General features: G+C 41.7%; 1 long non-coding RNA gene across 1 annotated transcript; it reads left to right on the top strand.

Moving 5' to 3' along the window:
* Positions 1 to 1,275: 1,275 nt before the first annotated feature.
* LOC122466062 lies at positions 1,276 to 17,149 on the top strand. The gene is made up of 3 exons (XR_006291281.1): positions 1,276 to 1,286; positions 4,438 to 4,440; positions 16,939 to 17,149. It is a non-coding gene; the product is annotated as an uncharacterized LOC122466062 (long non-coding RNA).
* Positions 17,150 to 17,998: the final 849 nt, after the last annotated feature.

The raw sequence follows: 17,998 nt of genomic DNA, 5'->3' as shown, positions 1-17,998 counted from the left end.
CCATTTCTACTTCTTCGAATAGATACAACCGTGTATTCCACTTAGATCACTCACAAGTAGTGAGGCTCAGAGTCTATCTAAACGACGGCAGGACTGCCAGCACAGTGATCAGCCTCATTTTCACAGCTTAAAGTTCTTGTTCTCTGTTGAAAACCAGGTGTTGCTCTGTCAGGGATGGATGCTCTTGCTAGCCCTTCATCAGCCCTCTTGTCATGACATCTGGAGTGCGGGCAAGGATACTTTCTCTTCTCTTGCCCACTCTGGCTCACAGGGTTCTCCTCTGCTACATTTCTCTTTGAAGTGAATTGTCCTTTTAAGGATAGAGTCCAAGCCATTGTAACCCTTATTCAGCCACTTCATCATCTTTGCAATTGGAATTGAATGCTTGATCCATCCTCTATAGCCTTTATCTCAGTAATGGAAGCGGGGGGTTGGGGAGGAGAGGGTCTCCTCACCCGTGTTGAGTTTTGCAGAATCTGACCCTATTTCTCTGAGGGTATTGTGACATCATGCTTGCGGTACCCAGAATTGTGAGCTCCTCTGTTACCCCCTCTCAGCCTCAGCAAGTTTAGCAGCTGCTAAGCTGTGTGTCGGCTCCCTGCCACACCTATTTGTCTGCCTTCCCAGCAAACAGGTCTCTGTTACCTGCAAGACAAGGTTGGACTGAATCTGCGAACCGCCAACTCCCAAGTTCCCCAGAGATGTGTCTCTGCAGCATCCAGTCCCTCTCACTGGACACTCACAGAAGTTAAGTTTGCTACCTCAAACAGTCAGAGTACACACCAGTCTGTACAGCTAGCTAAGAACTCACCCTCCAGTTTAATACACAGCACAGAGATGGTTTTGTAATTAAACAAGCATACGTTGTATTAAAGAACAAGAGATTTATGTGATACTAAGCAAGAATGAAAGAGGCAGGTATAGTTACAAATTAAACAATACAAATGATGCTTTCTAGTCACTACAACTTAATAGAAAGTTACAACCTTTGCCTAGGGAGTTTTCTCACGGACATCAAGATAGCATCATACGTAGTCCGGAGACTTTCACAGGCTCACAGCATGCTGTTCCTTAAGTGATGGATGCCAAAGTGGCTTTTTCCTTCTGCTTATATTTCCCCAAAGTGCGTTGTTTTGTCCTCAGGGTCAGGATGACCTCCTGCTGTTCTTCCCTTCCTGCTGACTTCCCATTGCCTTGCTGATTCATATGCAAATGAGACTTCCATTGTTTTGATTCCATAATGCTTAATTTACATTGGAGAGAGGTAGATAGCTGCCTTTCCTCCTGTCTGGTGAAAGCCTGTTACCCCCCTATGTTTGGTCACAGACTTTAAAGTATATAATCAGTCAGTATCCATGATTCTCCATACAGTGTTACTGCAAACAGTTCACATTGACATACTAACAGGTTTCAGAGTAACAGCCATGTTAGTCTGTACTCGCAAAAAGAAAAGGAGTACTTGTGGCACCTTAGAGACTAACCAATTTATTTGCTCAAATAAATTGGTTAGTCTCTAAGGTGCCACAAGTACTCCTTTTCTTTTTATTGACATATTACTGATTCATATCACTGACTTTCATAAAAGACCTAACTCATTTCCACTTTTATAGCTGATTCAATTGCTTATTCTTTAGGGCTCAGACCCCCTGTTCTTCACCTGGGGGTATCTGGACCCCGATGGTCACAAGTATATCTACAGTGGAGCTGGAAGTATAAATTCCAGCTCTAGGACACATACCCTCACTAGCTCTGATTGAGCTAGCATGCTACAAAAAAAAATGTAACCATAGCAGCTGGAGCAGGAGGTGGAGCTAGACATGCCAAGTACATATCTGAGGTCTTGGAAGGGGATGGTACTCAAGGCGGGTAGCCCCTTCAACTAGCCCAGCTACACTCTGTTTTTAGCATGCTAGCTGGATCAGAGCTAGCACAGGAATATCTCCCCAAGGCGTAACTTACACCTTCTGGCTTCAGTGCTGACATATCCAAAGACTTGTAATAACTTTTGCTTTACTGTTAAGTTCCCTCAAGCAGCTCATTCTACCATTATTTGGCAGGAACTTTAGGTAGGGAGGGGAAAGCTGTTAATTTTCACTCTAAAGAAATGACCATTTTTGTTTTAGTTTATACAAATGATTCTACTCCATCACAAGATCAAATTATTTCCCAGATGGCAGTACTGGTTCAGATTGTGCAATTTTAAGAAAGCAGATGGAAAGAGAAGCTTTAAAACCCTTGGAATCAGTCCCAAATATGCTGTCTGCCACAACTGGCAAAATAAGAAAAAGGGTAATGCAACATCCAAATAATTAGAACCCTAGAGAGGTGAATCCAGCTAGTTCACACTAGAGACTATTTTAAAGTTACAAATAAATTTAAAATATATCTAGTACATTTCTAGTCATCATAAACTAATTTAAGTGCAAAGTTTAACTTACTCAAATAATGAGAAGTAATAGGAATCCTTTCCCTTTGTATAGCAATTCTCTTTCTAGGACCTCACAGCCCTTTACAAAGGTTAGCATAAGAGCTGGTCAGAGATTTTCTGACATAATAGTCTTCCATTGGAAAATGCTGATTTGTTTACTCCATTTCCATCCTCTGTTGCCCCAGGAACTTCTCAGATTCTTTTCAGTAAAGGGAATCTGCACATTAATTTATTTATATTCCCCATCACCAATACAGCCTCATGCAGCAAAGTATTTACACTGCTTCTTGTCCTTCCCCACAGGTCCATAACAGTGATCTCCATTCCTTAATATCTGAGCACACGAGCCCTGATCCTCCCCCTGTGATTTTCTTCCTGGGTTGTCTTTTATAGCCCTCAGCTGATGGCTAATTGGTTCATCAAGCCTCCCAGACTGATCAGCTGCATATCTCCAATCAGCCTTCTCCAAAGGAACTGATTGGTGCCTAAATGATCAGAGTGCTGGCTCACCTGTTAGCTTCCAGCACTCTGTCACATTGACAAATGCATTGTAGTTGCAGCCATGTAGGTCCCAGGATATTAGAGGGACAAGGTAGATGAGGTAATATATTTTATTGGACCTACTTCTTTTGCTTGTCTCCATCCCACCAACAGAAGTTGGTCCAATAAAAAAATATTATCTTGCCCACCTTGTCTCTCTAACATTGACATTGAAACTTTCTGTGGGAATGTGTCAACTTGGATGAAATTCTGAAGGAAACCAGGCAGATTTCCTGCCAGCTGGCCCCCATCTTTTTGTCAGTCTGGAAGGCCCAGCTCCCATACTTCCCATGATGACAAGTTCCCCACCTGACAGGCTGCCGGGACGCTGGACAGCTCAGTGAGCTTCAGAAATGTTTTGAAATAGTACAAACATTTCATTTTGAACTTTTCAACACAAAAAAGTTTGGAATTCCCATTCCATGGGAAATTTTGAAATTTCATTGTTCGTTCTACTTCAGAATGATTTTTTTTAAAATTTCAGAATTTCCCACAGAATGTGAATTCACGTTTCTAGCCAGCTGTCGTCAGCATTTCTCATTTTACAGATGGGGAAACTGAGGCCAGAAGGTATGGGTTTTTTAAAAATCACAAACAGTAAGGAAGTGAGAGTCAGGAATGCAGTCCACATTTCCTGATTCCCAATCCTGTGCGCTAACCACGAGCCCATGCCTTTCTTGTATACACTTCCTGACATGAGGTCTGTTCATCTCTCCACTCCTGGTTCTTTCTCTTCCAGAGGATGAGCCATAACCAACAACATCACTCGCAGCATGCTTAATGTAAGTATCTTTCAGTTCCTAGGCAAAATTTTATTAATGGCTCAGCACCTGCCCAGGAGAACTGATATGATGATCAGGGAAGCTGAGCAGTTAGCATGGTTTTTTTTCTACTGGATGAGACTAGAAGATGTAATTCATTCTTTGTTTCATTTACAATCCTTATCCAAATTTAAGTGCCCTAAATTATCAGTCACCTATTGATTAGATAGGAGTGTGAATTAGGAAAAAATATATGCTAGCTGGCTAGGAAGGAAGCAGTGTAGCCTAGTGGATAGAGAAGTAGACTAAAACTCAGGAGAACTGGGTTCTTTTCCTGGCTTTGTCAGTCAGTTGCTGGGTGACCTTGGACAAGTGACTTTCCCACTAGGTGCCTCAGTTTTCCCATCTCAGTAAAACAGGGATAATGATACTGACCTCTTTTAGAAAGAGCTTTGAGATTATGTGATGGAGTCCACTCACCAGAGTGGCGCCTCCTGCTGGCTGACTCAGGAATTAGCTCTTTCAGCCAGTGCACCCTCTCCTGGTGGTGCCATTCCCACTGCCTTCTCCACCTGTAGACATGTCTGAGCCCAGGAACTGCAGTGTCCTTTTCATGTGACTCAGTCCTCTGGCCATGCCACCATATGTGGTTTCCCCCTTACGGGAGGTGGCGTATCTCCCAGTCCAATCCAGCCACTTCCCAAGCAGAGAGTACGGTGGGGACGCAGGCCCTTCCACTATTCCGGGTCCTTGCCCAGGCCTCCTGCTGCCTCTCCTTAACTTCTCCACCAGTGCTGCTTCAATTCCCTGGGCCACTTCCATGTGGCCCCAGCACCTTCTTTGCCCTCCTCTCAGGGGCTCCAGCTCACAAGTCCCAGTAGCCAGCCAGGAACTCCCTCTTGATCCCCCGGTCCCTGCCAGCAACTGCTCTGTCCAAGGTGCTACCTTTCTGCAGCCTACTAAGAACACAGTCCTCTCTCCTTGGGCTCCCTGCAGCTCCCTTTTATGTGAGCCCGCTGGGCCCTGATTGGCTTCTGCGTGCAGTACCTCTAGGCTGCTTTTTACCCCCTCCGTTCCAGTGTGGGGTGAATACCCCATCACAGATCTATGGAGGAAAAGTGCTATAACAGCTAGGTATTATTATTATTATTATAATAAGTAATTGCTAGAGTCAGTGAAGGAATAGGTTAATTAGAGGGTATGGGTGGATATTTGACTCTCCACTCCTTGCACCTCCCCCCCCCACACCATTTACAAATAAATCACTGTATGAAATCCTGTACTGGGAAATCTAGCATCTTAACCAATGGACTTGGCATTCAAGAAAACATTAGTTTAGTGCATTAAGAATATTAACCCTTGAAGAGGCTGCCACATCACTAGGGCCCTAGCAAATTCACGGTCCATTTTGGTGAATTTCACAGTCATAGAATTTTAAAAATTAGAAATTTCATGATTTCAGCTATTTAAATCTGAAATATTACAGTTGTTGCAATTGTAGGGATCCTGACACAAAAAGGAATTGTGGGGTTGTTGCATGGTTATTGCAGGAGGGGTAGTGGTACTGCTACCCTTACTTCTGTGGTGCTGCTGGCGGTGGCCCTGCCTTCAGACCTTGGCAGCTGGAGAGCGGCGGCTGCTGGCTGGGAGCCCAGCTCTGAAGGCAGAGCCGCTGCCAGCAGCAGCGCAGAAGTAAGGATGGCATGGTAAGTAAGGATGGCCTCGGCCAGCAGGCGCCACTCTTCAGCCGCCCAGCTCTGAAGGACCCCCAATTTGAGAAACGCTGGTCTCCTCCATGAAAACTGTATAGTATACTATAAGGTAAAAGCACACAAAAGACCAGATTTCATGGTCCGTGATGCGTTTTTCATGGCCATGAATTTGGTAGGGCCCTACACATTACCATGTGTCGGTGCATCACCAGTAGGACTCAATTAATTTGTGTTTCAGGCTATGTGCCTTTGCATACATCTACACAGCATTCTGGAGTCTGCACAAAGCGAGCTTCCCAGCCCAGGTCAACAGACTTGGGTGAGCAAAGTTTGTGCTAGAGCTCTAAAAATAGCGGTGTAGTCTGTGCTTTGAAATTGTGGCTGCGGCTAGAGCTCAGGCTCTGAAGCCTAGGGAGTGGGGTGGGATTCAGAGCCTGAGCTGCAATTTCAAAGCTCTGTCTACACAGCTATTTTTATAAAATGTTAGCACGAGCTCTACTAGCCCACATCTGTTGATCCAGGCTGGGAGTCTAACTGCTGCGGACTCTGTAGATATATCCTTGATGTCCAGAGCTACCTGCAGCTGCTACTGCTGATGGTAGTTCACAGCCCTCTTCTTACCAGTGATTGCATAAAGGAATGGAAGAATGAAGTGATTAGTACTGTCATAGCTTTAAATGCACGGGGGGTCCTTGATCAGTTTTCTTTCTTCCCACCCCCCTTGCCATGTATTGTTTCTGACAGCTTGCATATTCTTTTCCTCCTCCAAAATGACAAACAGAAAGGAACTGTAGGTGCTGTAGCTATCACTGCCCTCCTTACTGTTTGTCTTCTTTAGCTTGGACTTCAAGTGTCTCTGCTGGAGAAAATACATTAGAATCTGACAGTTGCACTTTTAACTCTTCCTTATCTCCTCACTAATGTCCTCCCACTCATCAGATTACAATATTATCAATGTCCTAGGCATAACAGACAAGAAGCCAAATTCTTCACTGGCATAACTTCACTGAAGTCAAGCCCAAACAATGGAAGAGATGGTATTCATAGCTGTGATAACAGACAGAAGAAAATCGCCAGAAGCAGTACTAACAAGGCTACTAAAAGGGGAGGTTTACTGCGTCTGCTCCATTTGAGTTTAGTAATGCCACATTCTATCCCCTCTGTCACTGTGCTCGTGTAGTCTAGATGTGTTCTTCTTAAAATGGAAGATCAGAAATTCCTGCCTCTTCAGACCAAAGGGAAATAGCAGCACAGAGTCCCCCACTTCACTTCAAAAGCCACTTAAAAATAGGCAAGGGGATTTAAAAAAAAAAAAAAAGCAATCTGTACAATTGTGTGCCTATCTGGCACATATGAATCAGCTACGTGCAAGGGCAAATGGCCAGACAGGCCTCTAAATGCTGATTTGCACGTGCATTTACTTGATTTGCTTGTTGTATTGGCAGCAACTGCAGATGTAGCCTGACTAGATGCCCCAATTTTATAGGGACAGTCCCGATATTTGGGGCCTTGTGTTATATAGGTGCCTTTTACCCCCGACCCCCTGTCCCGATTGTTCATACTTGCTGTCTGGTCACCCTATGCAGATGCAAATGTAAGTGCATGACAGCTCACCTACAGTTTTTCACAGTGGTCTCAAACCTCCTTTTTTAAAATCAATTGGTACCAATTGTCTAAAATTTAGAGAAAACTAAACTCAACAGCCAACAACTGCAACATCACAACTTGAGCTAGCTCTCAGAAAAGAACAGATGCATCAATATTTACAGCAGCACATGGTGTCACAGCCCATCTTATATATACACACACTACTGAGGAATATTTGTATGCCTGCCCCTTGCTCACGTTTCTCTTGCCTTCCTGTGCTAGCAATGCAACCAGCAACACAAACGAAGTCTGGCAGGCTCTTTCTCTCTGGTTCACCCTTTCTAGCTATGATTTTATCCCTTTTAAAAGGGAACTTTAATTTATGGGAATTCGTATAGGTTTGAAACAAGAGCAATGAGATTTTTTTCCTCTTGGTCTCCTCCAAGATTCATGAGACCTGGAAATTGCCAGTAGCCCTGTTTTGGCGTATGCACTTTCAGATATCCAGTAGCTGAATGCCTTCTGATTGATATTCACTAACATGGCCGGTATTCATGGTGCTCGGCATTTTATTTGCCCATCCCTAGATGGAGTACAAGTTTTGATTCCATAGCACTGAGCCCAAGTTTGCTAGTATTCAGGTGATTCTGCCGTGCTTGTTTTTTTAGTCATGACTTTATCTGATAGGGTCTAAACTATAGAATTACTTTCTTGACTTAATTACCTTATTTTTCCTGGTATGTGAGCTAGAGTCTGATTACTAAAGCAGAGAGCTCCTATAGCTTCCCATTGTGGGCAATTGTATCTGCTTTTGTCTCAAACCTAGATGCCATGAATGGCAACACTGCATTATTAAGTAAAATTAATACAATGAATAAACCATGCAGTTAGGGAAAATGAAAGGGAAACATGATCTTGTAAAAGATAAGGATATCTAGGTTCTATTCCTGGCTCTGCCTCCGAGATTGGTCTAGTTACTTAGCCTCAGTGATCCTCCATTTCCTCGTTTGTAAAACAGAGAAAATATCCACCTCTGGGCTATTTAATTCATTAATATTTCTAAAGTGCTTTGAGAGCTTTAAGTGGAAGGTGGTAAAGAAATGCAAGCCATTAATATAGATTCTTACATTGGCTTGAAAGATTAAATGAGAAAACCCAAGTGGTGGACAACTAAAAATCCAAGCAATTCTTTAAAAAGCAATTATAAAACAATCTAAAAAAAATACATAAAGCATTCACATTTTACCATTTGCAACAAATTGTTCTTATACTGAAATCTTAATTCACAACACATCTGTTAATAATTATTTCAAAGATTTTACTCAGTTTTGAATAATGGTTGCATTCCTACCTTTTAGGATACATAGACATATATTGTACATGACATAAACATTGCATTTGGTTCTCATTATATGAATTTCTCATTAACTAATTAGTCTTGATATTTTTTCTTAAATTATGTAGTATAAAAGAAAACTAAAACTAAATAGAGAAGGAGTACTTGTGGCACCTTAGAGACTAACAAATTTATTTGAGCATAAGCTTTCGTGAGCTACAGCTCACTTCATCAGATGCTCACGAAAGCTCAAATAAATTTGTTAGTCTCTAAGGAGCCACAAGTACTCCTTTTCTTTTTGCGAATACAGATTAACACGGCTGCTACTCTGAAACTTAAAACTAAATGTAGCAGCAGCCAGTGAGTTAAACAAGTTTTACAGAAACAAACGTTCCTGGCCTATGATTAACCTCACAACCAACTGAGTGCAAAAATTGACCGCTCAACCTGCATGTTGAAATTAACCAGAAAAAGAATGAAGGGAAAATACTGTGTTTCTGGTCACCTTCCTTTTTTTGCTTTTTCTTTTTTTTTTTTTAAAGCTTTGTGTTGGAAACAGCAGGCATGCAAACTGGATTTTATTTCTATTAGGCTCCTAAAATATGTTTTTCCATTTCACAATTGGGAATCTAAGTAAGGTATGTTTTTTGGATGAACTTCTATTAGGAAATTTAAAATATTACCTAGAACTGAAAAATGAGATGTTAATATTCCCTTTTCAGATCTGATCTTTGGCTTATCCCAAATACCATCGACTATAGTTTAGAAACCTGCCAAATGCAGTCGCCAGTGATGTAATACCGCAAGTATGACAATATGAACATTTTTAAACTTATGCTTTTATTTTTACTGGTACTTTATAAGCTGGAGAATGACTTTTTTGCTACCTGTCAAAAATGTATAGACAACTACATTCAACAGCTCTTTAACACCTGCAGCTTTACCAAACTGAATTTAGAAATATCAAGTAATGCCAGTGATGTTATGTCTAGTCCATTAACATAAATGTTTCTTAAAGCTTCCCTAATTACTTGTGACCAGAAACATACTATTTTTTATTGCTTATACAGCCAGCAACACTGCATTATGGGAGGGGGGATGCCGAAAGCAGTAAGGCTTCCTGCAGTGTGAGAGGGTGAAAGTTCTACCTGTCCCCGGCTTTACCCTGCACATCAAGGGTTCACAGTAAAATAGTCCTGACACTGACCTCTCAAAGACCCAGCAGCTGAAACAGCCTTAACAAGGTATTAACACAGCAACATGCTCCATAAACTATTACCAGCTGCAGGGGGAAAAAGAGAGAGCAAGAGAGAAGGAAAGAAAAAGGCTGTTTCACAGCTAAAGGATATACAGGAGTCACTAGTCAATTAAAAACATAGAGGTTCCATTGCATGTTCTTTTAACTAGTTTTCAGATTTTAGTTGTTACTTACACTGAAAGAACATTCTAATGTGCTATAAATCAAAGTGTTACATCAAGGGTAAGCGGCTGAATTGCCAGATGTCATCTTTCTCTGAGTCATACCATATTATTTCTGCAACAACAAAAATTCTTAAACAATGCAGGTGAAGTACATTTTCCCCCTCCACCCCCCACCCCCGTAATTACTGGTGACTAGCTGCCTGCTGAGCAAAAAAAGAGAGCTGTGATTGAGAAACATGCTTACTCTCCCATTAGTGTTTTATGACCCCTGTATATGGAAAGCTATGTTTTTATTCTACTCCAGATGTACAATTTGTATATTTGTAATACATTGATTATGATGCTTTTCACTTCAGTGGCAGTTCTGCCTTTGCAGCCCCTGGCCAACATCACTTAACTAATCAGAAACATGTAAACAGTGTAATTTCATCGTCCCTTCAGTTGAGTATTACACTGTGAACAGTGTTCCACAAGGGGCAGTTACTACAATGGCCCAGAACGCAGCTCATTCCAGCAAGGTAGAACATAAACAGTGTTGTTGCTGCTGGACTTCAGAGACAGCAAGCCTAGTAACTAGAGCTGGTTGAATAATGGAGGCCCAGAGCTTAGTCAGAATAAAAATAAAGGATTAAACATCTACATGGTATCAAAGAATATCCAGATTTATAATAGTAAACATTTTTTAAAAAAGAGTTCTGGAAAGTTTCAGGGCATAATCCAACTACTAACTTTTGGAGGTTATGAAGAAACTTTCTATGGGGCAGGGTATCCCAGAGGTTGATAATGCAGGGTTCTTCCTCAAAAAGCACTTCATACTACTCACTCTCACAGACAAGGTTCTAGACTAGATAAACGAATGGTCTGATTCAGATGGCAATTCCTATTTTTCTGGTAAAAAACTTCTACTGATTTGCAAAAATGCAGATGAATAACAGTGGAAATTTCAATTTGTTGAAAGCCATAAGGTCATCATAACAGGTTTTTTCAGATATTCAGACAACCTCCTGGTACCATGAAAATGTTCGTGAATGTTAGTGAAACATGAATGATTACTGGTTTAAAAAATGAATGCCCATTTGAATTATTTGGGTTTTTCTCCTGTTTAAAAGGTTTGTCATCCAATCAGTAAGCAGAAACAATACCATCGGACTTAGGAGATCATCATAGTTAACAGAAAACAGCTAAAGTGAACACTCTGAAGAAACTGTATTCTGAAAAGAATTCATCCAAACTGTGTAGTGAGAACTTACAAATAATGAAGACATTGGCAGAAAACCAGGATCAGTTTTCAATGAGTCCCTCAGGGAAAAAAAAAGACTAAATTCATAGTGCATCTTATTGGTAAGAAATAATTCTAGTGGCTCTATGGGCAGCCATAGCCAAAAGACTGAGGAACACCGAGAACATGCATGGATAGCTAGAAGAAGCCAGTCAGATGTGAGTGGACCTTTGCTTAATGCTGTAAAGAGAGTAAATCTTTGGCACACTGCTCCTTAAACAATGCAAGGGAAATGGGTCATGCAGTTCTGAGTCTGTTCCCAGTTCCGGTTACACCACCTTTAACCAGGTCCATGCCCTGTGGGCTGCCAGGAGTGATGGTGGGGAGCTGCATATGCAGCACTTTCTTGCTACAGATCCTTTTCTCCCAGGTGCCTACATTGCTGACACAGGCAAAAAGCCCAAAGATACTCATATACTATTTAAGAGGGTGGGAACAGGTAGCAGAGAAGGGAGAACCAAGGATGGGTAGAGATCAAATGGCAGAAGATAAGGAAAAGATGGAAGGGAAACTCTGTAGGTGGGAAAACAAGGAAGGTCAGAAAAAAACATATACTAAACAAGAGCGAAGAAAGAGGACGGCATAAAACAATGGACTTGGAGGGAGGAAATGGGAAAAGTGGATTCCGGGGGGGAAAAGAAGCAGAGAGTGAGACAGAGGAAAGGGACAGTGAAGGAGTGATAGATTCAGGGATGAGGAGGAAAGACTATTGAAGATTTGGGTGAATCGGGGTGAAAGACATCTTCAGTCTCTGCTCCTACTACATGAGAGAAAAAAACAACAGGATGAAGAGACAGAAAAATAGCCGAGTTAGAAAGAAAACTAGCGATGAAGAGAGTAATGAGATGAAAGCACTACAATGTGCATCAAAAAGGAAAGTGAGAAATTTAAAAATATAGAAAAACAATGGGAAAATATGCTTTAAGATATGAGTAAGAAAGATGCACTAAAGACAGAGGAAATGAAAAGTAAAGGATGCAAAGAAAACAAAAAACAAAAATAAAGATGACAGATTGGAATAAAATCAAACTGAACTCAAACAAAGGTTGTGGCCAAAGAGATTTGATCACTTTATCATTGGTAAATTCCTTGAATCTTGGGTTAATAGTTTGGAGTAAATTTACATTTACTGTGTGTTAGGTTTTAGCTGTGCAAATCCTGTGAAAGACAGTGGGAGTTACAAGGGCTGACAATTTCAAAAGACCCTTGTTTATAGACACAAACTATTTTCGTGACATTTATAACAGGTATCTTTGAGACAACTCCATTATGTTCTAAAACACAAGTATACCCTACATTTTAAACACTGGACAGAGAAGCAACCCTCACACCCAGTTACTCATGTTTGGGATATGCTGCCCTACATAAATGTTGCTCTAGAGTTGCCAACAAACTGTGTAAGCACCAATTCCATGCTGGCTCCTTTCGGCTATGAAGCAGATGCTAACAGGCTACATGAGAAAGATGAAGTCATATTTCACCCTCTTAGTTAAGCTTTCTCTCAGTCCTACAGTGACATCTAGTGTCAAAAAAAGCATGCATATAAATCTGGAAACAATACTGTTTAGTATTCTGCATTTCAATTATGCAACAAAGTAGTTAGATATTATCAGCTTACTTCCACAAGATGCTGACGCCCCTGGAGTGTGGGAAGGCAAGGTCTCAGGTTTTACATTATGAAAAAAAATATATTATAAATGAAGCAGATTTTGGACCAAAGTAACCCCTACAATAACAATGAAAAACTGAACAAATGAAACTTGTTTAATCAAAAACGAGAAATAGAATTTAACCTGATTAAAATTTACAACCAAAGGGCCTGATCCTCCTATGGGAGATTTAGCATTCACTTTAGGATTGGGCCAAAAGAGCCAAAAGGGCCAGCAGTAACCAGATGATATAAACAAAGGTTGTGGTTTCTAGTGAGATTCTGCCTGAGAATGTTAAGAGACAAGAGAGAAAGATTTAGTAGCAACTCCTTTATATGGAAGGAATCAATGCAGCCACATTTTTGCAAGCTCATTACAATGGTTTTGGTATTAATTTGATTGTGACCCAAAACCAGGGTGCTTGGCTGTGACCTGCTATGGTAGCTAGGACTGTGGGATGCACAACATACTCAGATTCGAGGGAATCCTTAAACTGCTTTCTAACCAAAGTCTGGGATGGCATCCAACCCTCCCAAGACAAGAAAGACTTTCATAATGACCCATATAGAGTGATGGTGTCTAGGTAAGAGAGAGCAGGAAAATTCTAGGAGATGCATTCAACCCTCTTATGTCTCCTGCCTCTTCCCCTTCCTGTTTTTCCTCTCCCCTTCTCCACGTCCCCCTCCCCACCAATAACAGACCACTAAAGCTCATACGAAAATAAATGTAATGTTAAGGTTATAGAGGGTTTCACTTTAAATTGTGGTGGACTTAGTTTTGTGGCTCCCCTGGGGAATTACATCATGTCTTTCTGGCATCATGTGCTTTAGAAGATCACATACTGCTCCAAGACTCTGGCACAGTGGCAGTTTTAATTATGAATGCCCTTAGTTTTTACCACTTTAGTGGAGACTTCATTTGTTTGTTTCCACTTAGATATCTAAGAGGAAAAAATCTGTAACAGAAAATACAGAGTTCCTAATGTGATTTCAAGGGATTTATTTTGGTTCTTACACTGAGACTGCTGAGATATTTCAAAAGTGCTTTAATAACCTGCCCCAGTTTTGCAAACTCTCCTATTTTTAAAGATGACTGCTACCCAGCTCTTCTGTGTTTCACAGATGTGATTTGAAAAGGCTACGCTCACTCAAAATAATCTTGAACCTTTCCTGTCACAGAAGCTGTGGAGGGACTAAGTGCAAGCTACAGAGGGTCACAGAATGCAGCTCTGCACCCAGCCTTATCTATTCATCAGAAATTCAACCAGGCCATGGAAACTTTTTTGTTTTCAATGCATAGGCCTCGGAGAGCCAAATGGCATGGGAAATTTAATGTACATTAGTCTCACATTCTCTGACTGTGACTGCCAGTCTGAATCATGAATGGAGAAAAATAATCCTTGGAGGCTATTTTAATAGTTTTTTAATGCTTTTTTATTGTCACTCAGCATAAAATTATCAGTCTATGTTTGTTCCCCAGGCTGAAACAGGATGGAAAACTCGAAGGAAAAAGGCCAAAGAACCAAATTCTGCTCTCACTTATACCACTATAAATCCGTAACACCACTGAACCAGTGGAATTATTCCAGATTCTGAAGTGATGGACACTTATACAAGATCTTGATCAGATAGGTGCAATGACAATTCCTAAAAGACCTGGAGAAGAAAGCTTGTCTCTTTCACCAATAGAAGCTGGTCCAATAAAAGATATTACCTCACCCACCTTATCTCTCTCTAATTCCCAGCAGGTGCACTGGCATGAAATCTATCTTTTTATGTCCCAGGCCAACATGTGCAGCCACCAATTTTTTTCTGCTATTGAGTAGTGCTTTATGGTACACTGTTGTATTTGAAAAAGGGGGTTGTTTCCAAGTCAGCTTCACTTAGCCCTCTTCTACCGCAATGACATTAAAAGACTTCATGAGCTAGTTCAGCAAAGCCCACCTGCTAGTATCACAACTACATTAAAAATATACAAAAAGAAAAGGAGTACGTGTGGCACCTTAGAGACTAACCAATTTATTTGAGCATAAGCTTTCGTGAGCTACAGCTCACTTCATCGGATGCATTCAGTGGAAAATACAGTGAGGAGATTTATATACACACAGAACATGAAAAAATGGGTGTTATACACTCTGTAATGAGAGTGATCACTTAAGAGAGCTGGGGGCGGGGGGGGGGGAGAAAACCTTTTGTAGTGATAATCAAGGTGAGTCATTTCCAGCAGTTAACAGGAACGTCAGTTTCCATCCCACCATCAACCTCAGCCTGGACCAGTCCACACAAGAGATCCACTTCCTGGACACTACGGTGCTAATAAGCGATGGTCACATAAAACACCACCCTATACCGGAAACCTACTGACTGCTATTCCTACCTACATGCCTCCAGCTTTCACCCAGACCACACCACACAACCCATTGTCTACAGCCAAGCTCTACGATACAATCGCATTTGATCCAACCTCTCAGACAGAGACAAACACCTACAAGATCTCTATCAAGCATTCTTACAACTACAATACCCACCTGCTGAAGTGAAGAAACAGATTGACAGAGCCAGAAGAGTACCCAGAAGTCACCTACTACAGGACAGGCCCAACAAAGATAATAACAGAATGCCACTAGCCATCACTTTCAGCCCCCAGCTAAAACCTCTCCAACGCATCATCAAGGATCTACAACCTATCCTGAGGGACAACCCATCATTCTCACAAATCTTGGGAGACAGGCCAGTCCTTGCCTACAGACAGCCCCCCAACCTGAAGCAAATACTCACCAGCAACCACACACCACACAACAGAACCACTAACCCAGGAACCTATCCTAGCAACAAAGCCCGTTGCCAACTGTGTCCACAAATCTATTCAGGGGACACCATCATTGGGCCTAATCACATCAATCACACCATCAGAGGCTCGTTCACCTGCACATCTACCAATGTGATATATACCATCACGTGCCAGCAATGCCCCTCTGCCATGTACATTGGTCAAACTGGACAGTCTCTACGTAAAAGAATGAATGGACACAAATCAGATGTCAAGAATTAAAACATTCATAAACCAGTCGGGAAACTTCAATCTCTCTGGTCACTCGATTACAGACCTAAAGGTCGCAATATTACAACAAAAGGACTTCAAAAACAGACTCCAATGAGAGACTGCTGAATTGGAATTAATTTGCAAACTGGATACAATTAACTTAGGCTTGAATAGAGACTGGGAGTGGATGTGTCATTACACAAAGTAAAACTATTTCCCCCTCCCACCCGCCCACCACTGTTCCTCAGACATTCCTGTTAACTGCTGGAAACGGCCCACCTTGATTATCGCTACAAAAGGTTTTCTTCCCCCCCCCCGGCTCTCCTGCTGGTAATAGCTCATCTTAAGTGATCACTCTCCCTACAGTGTATATGATAACACCCATTTTTTCATGTTCTGTGTGTATATAAATCTCCTCACTGTATTTTCCACTGAATGCATCCGATGAAGTGAGCTGTAGCTCACAAAAGCTTATGCTCAAATAAATTGGTTAGTCTCTAAGGTGCCACAAGTACTCCTTTTCTTTTTGCGAATGCAGACTAACACGGCTGCTACTCTGAAACCTGTCATTAAAAATATAGTGGATCCCTCTCTTCAACCACAAACATGAACTCCTTGTCCCAGCCTGTCTATCCTATTATGAAGTCCACATGCCGGTTGCTCCGCCAACAATGCCAGACTTGATTGTCTGCCTGTCTGTTTCTCTCACAAGAATCTTTGTGCTTTCTCTCAAGTTGTCTCTTAAGCAAAACTCTCATTCCAAATCTATAAACCACCACCTATGACTACCATTCTCTTTCAAGTCTCTTCTTAAAAACTCATCCCTGCTGTAATGCATACAGCAAGCTGCTATCTGATAGCAGCTATTGATTGGCTAAGAAGGATGCACACAACTGGTGCTTAAACATCAGATCCCTTTTGTTATATCATCCTTCCTTCCTCCCTCCCCCCTGCTTATGTATCTCATACACCTGTTATGTTTTGTCTTTTAGACAGTAAGCTGTTTGGGGCAAAGACTGTCATTTACTGTGCATTTGTTCAGGGACTAGCACAATGTGCTCCCCACTTGGCTTCGGCCTCTAGGTGCTGTGATGATGTAAATGTTAAATAATAATAAGTGTGGCCATAGAAAACACTATACATGCACAAGGGATCAAATCGTAAGAGGTGAATGACAATTAGTAGGGCCCTACCAAATTCACGGCCATGAAAAATGCATCATGGACCATGAAATCTGGTCTCTCCCAGTGAAATATGGTCTTTTAGGTGCTTTTACCCTATACTATACAGATTTCATGGGGGAGACCAGTGTTTCTCAAATTGGGGGTCCTGCCCAAAAGGAAGTTGCAGGAGGAGTCACAAGGTTATTTTAGGGGGAGTCACAGTATTACCAGTCTTACTTCTGCACTGCCTTCAGAGTTCGGTGGGTGCCCAGCTCTGATGGCAGCGCCCCACCAGCAGCAGTAAGAGTGGCAATACCACACCATGCCACCTTTACTTCTGCGCTGCTGCCTGCAGAGCTGGGTGGCCGGAGAGTGGTGGCTGCTGACTGAGGACCCAGCTCTGCAGGCAGTAGTGCAAAAGTAAGGGTGGCAATGCCATACCATGCCATCCTGACTTCTGCACTGCTGCTGGTGGCGGCTCTGCCTTCAGAGCTGGGCTCCCGGCCACCACCACCCTTCAGCTGCACAGCTCTGAAGGCAGCGCCGCCGCCACCAGCAGCGCAGGAGTAAGGGTAGCAGTACTGCAACCCCCCCTACAATAATCTGGCGACCCCCCACAAAAAAATTCATTTTTGAGTCAGGACCCCTACAATTACAGCACCGTGAAGTTTCAGGTTTAAATGGCTGAAATCATGGAATTTACTATTTTTAAAATCCTATGACCCTGAAATTGACAAAAATGGACCATGAATTTGGTAGGGCTCTAACAATTAGGCTCTACTAATGCTGAGTCACTATATGCCATGAGTCATGACTATCACTGTCGATAATGTGGATAATCTTCCATGCCTCTAAAATGAAAATGGCAAAGGACATAAACCATGAAAATGTTATGTACGTCACATTAAAATAAATATAATGAAATAATGTATATTACCAACAATCCTTATTTTAAGAACAGCAGCGGATTATTAATTTTTATATTATTATTATTATGAAAATAGGGAACCCAGCTTCTAATGAAAAATATAAGCTTAAAAAAACACCAACAAAGATCAGAAACATTTATCAGAAGGGTT

This window comes from Chelonia mydas, chromosome 5 (genome assembly GCF_015237465.2).
Source record: "Chelonia mydas isolate rCheMyd1 chromosome 5, rCheMyd1.pri.v2, whole genome shotgun sequence".
NCBI lineage: Eukaryota > Metazoa > Chordata > Testudines > Cheloniidae > Chelonia > Chelonia mydas.
This window is presented reverse-complemented; position numbering and strand designations above follow the sequence as displayed.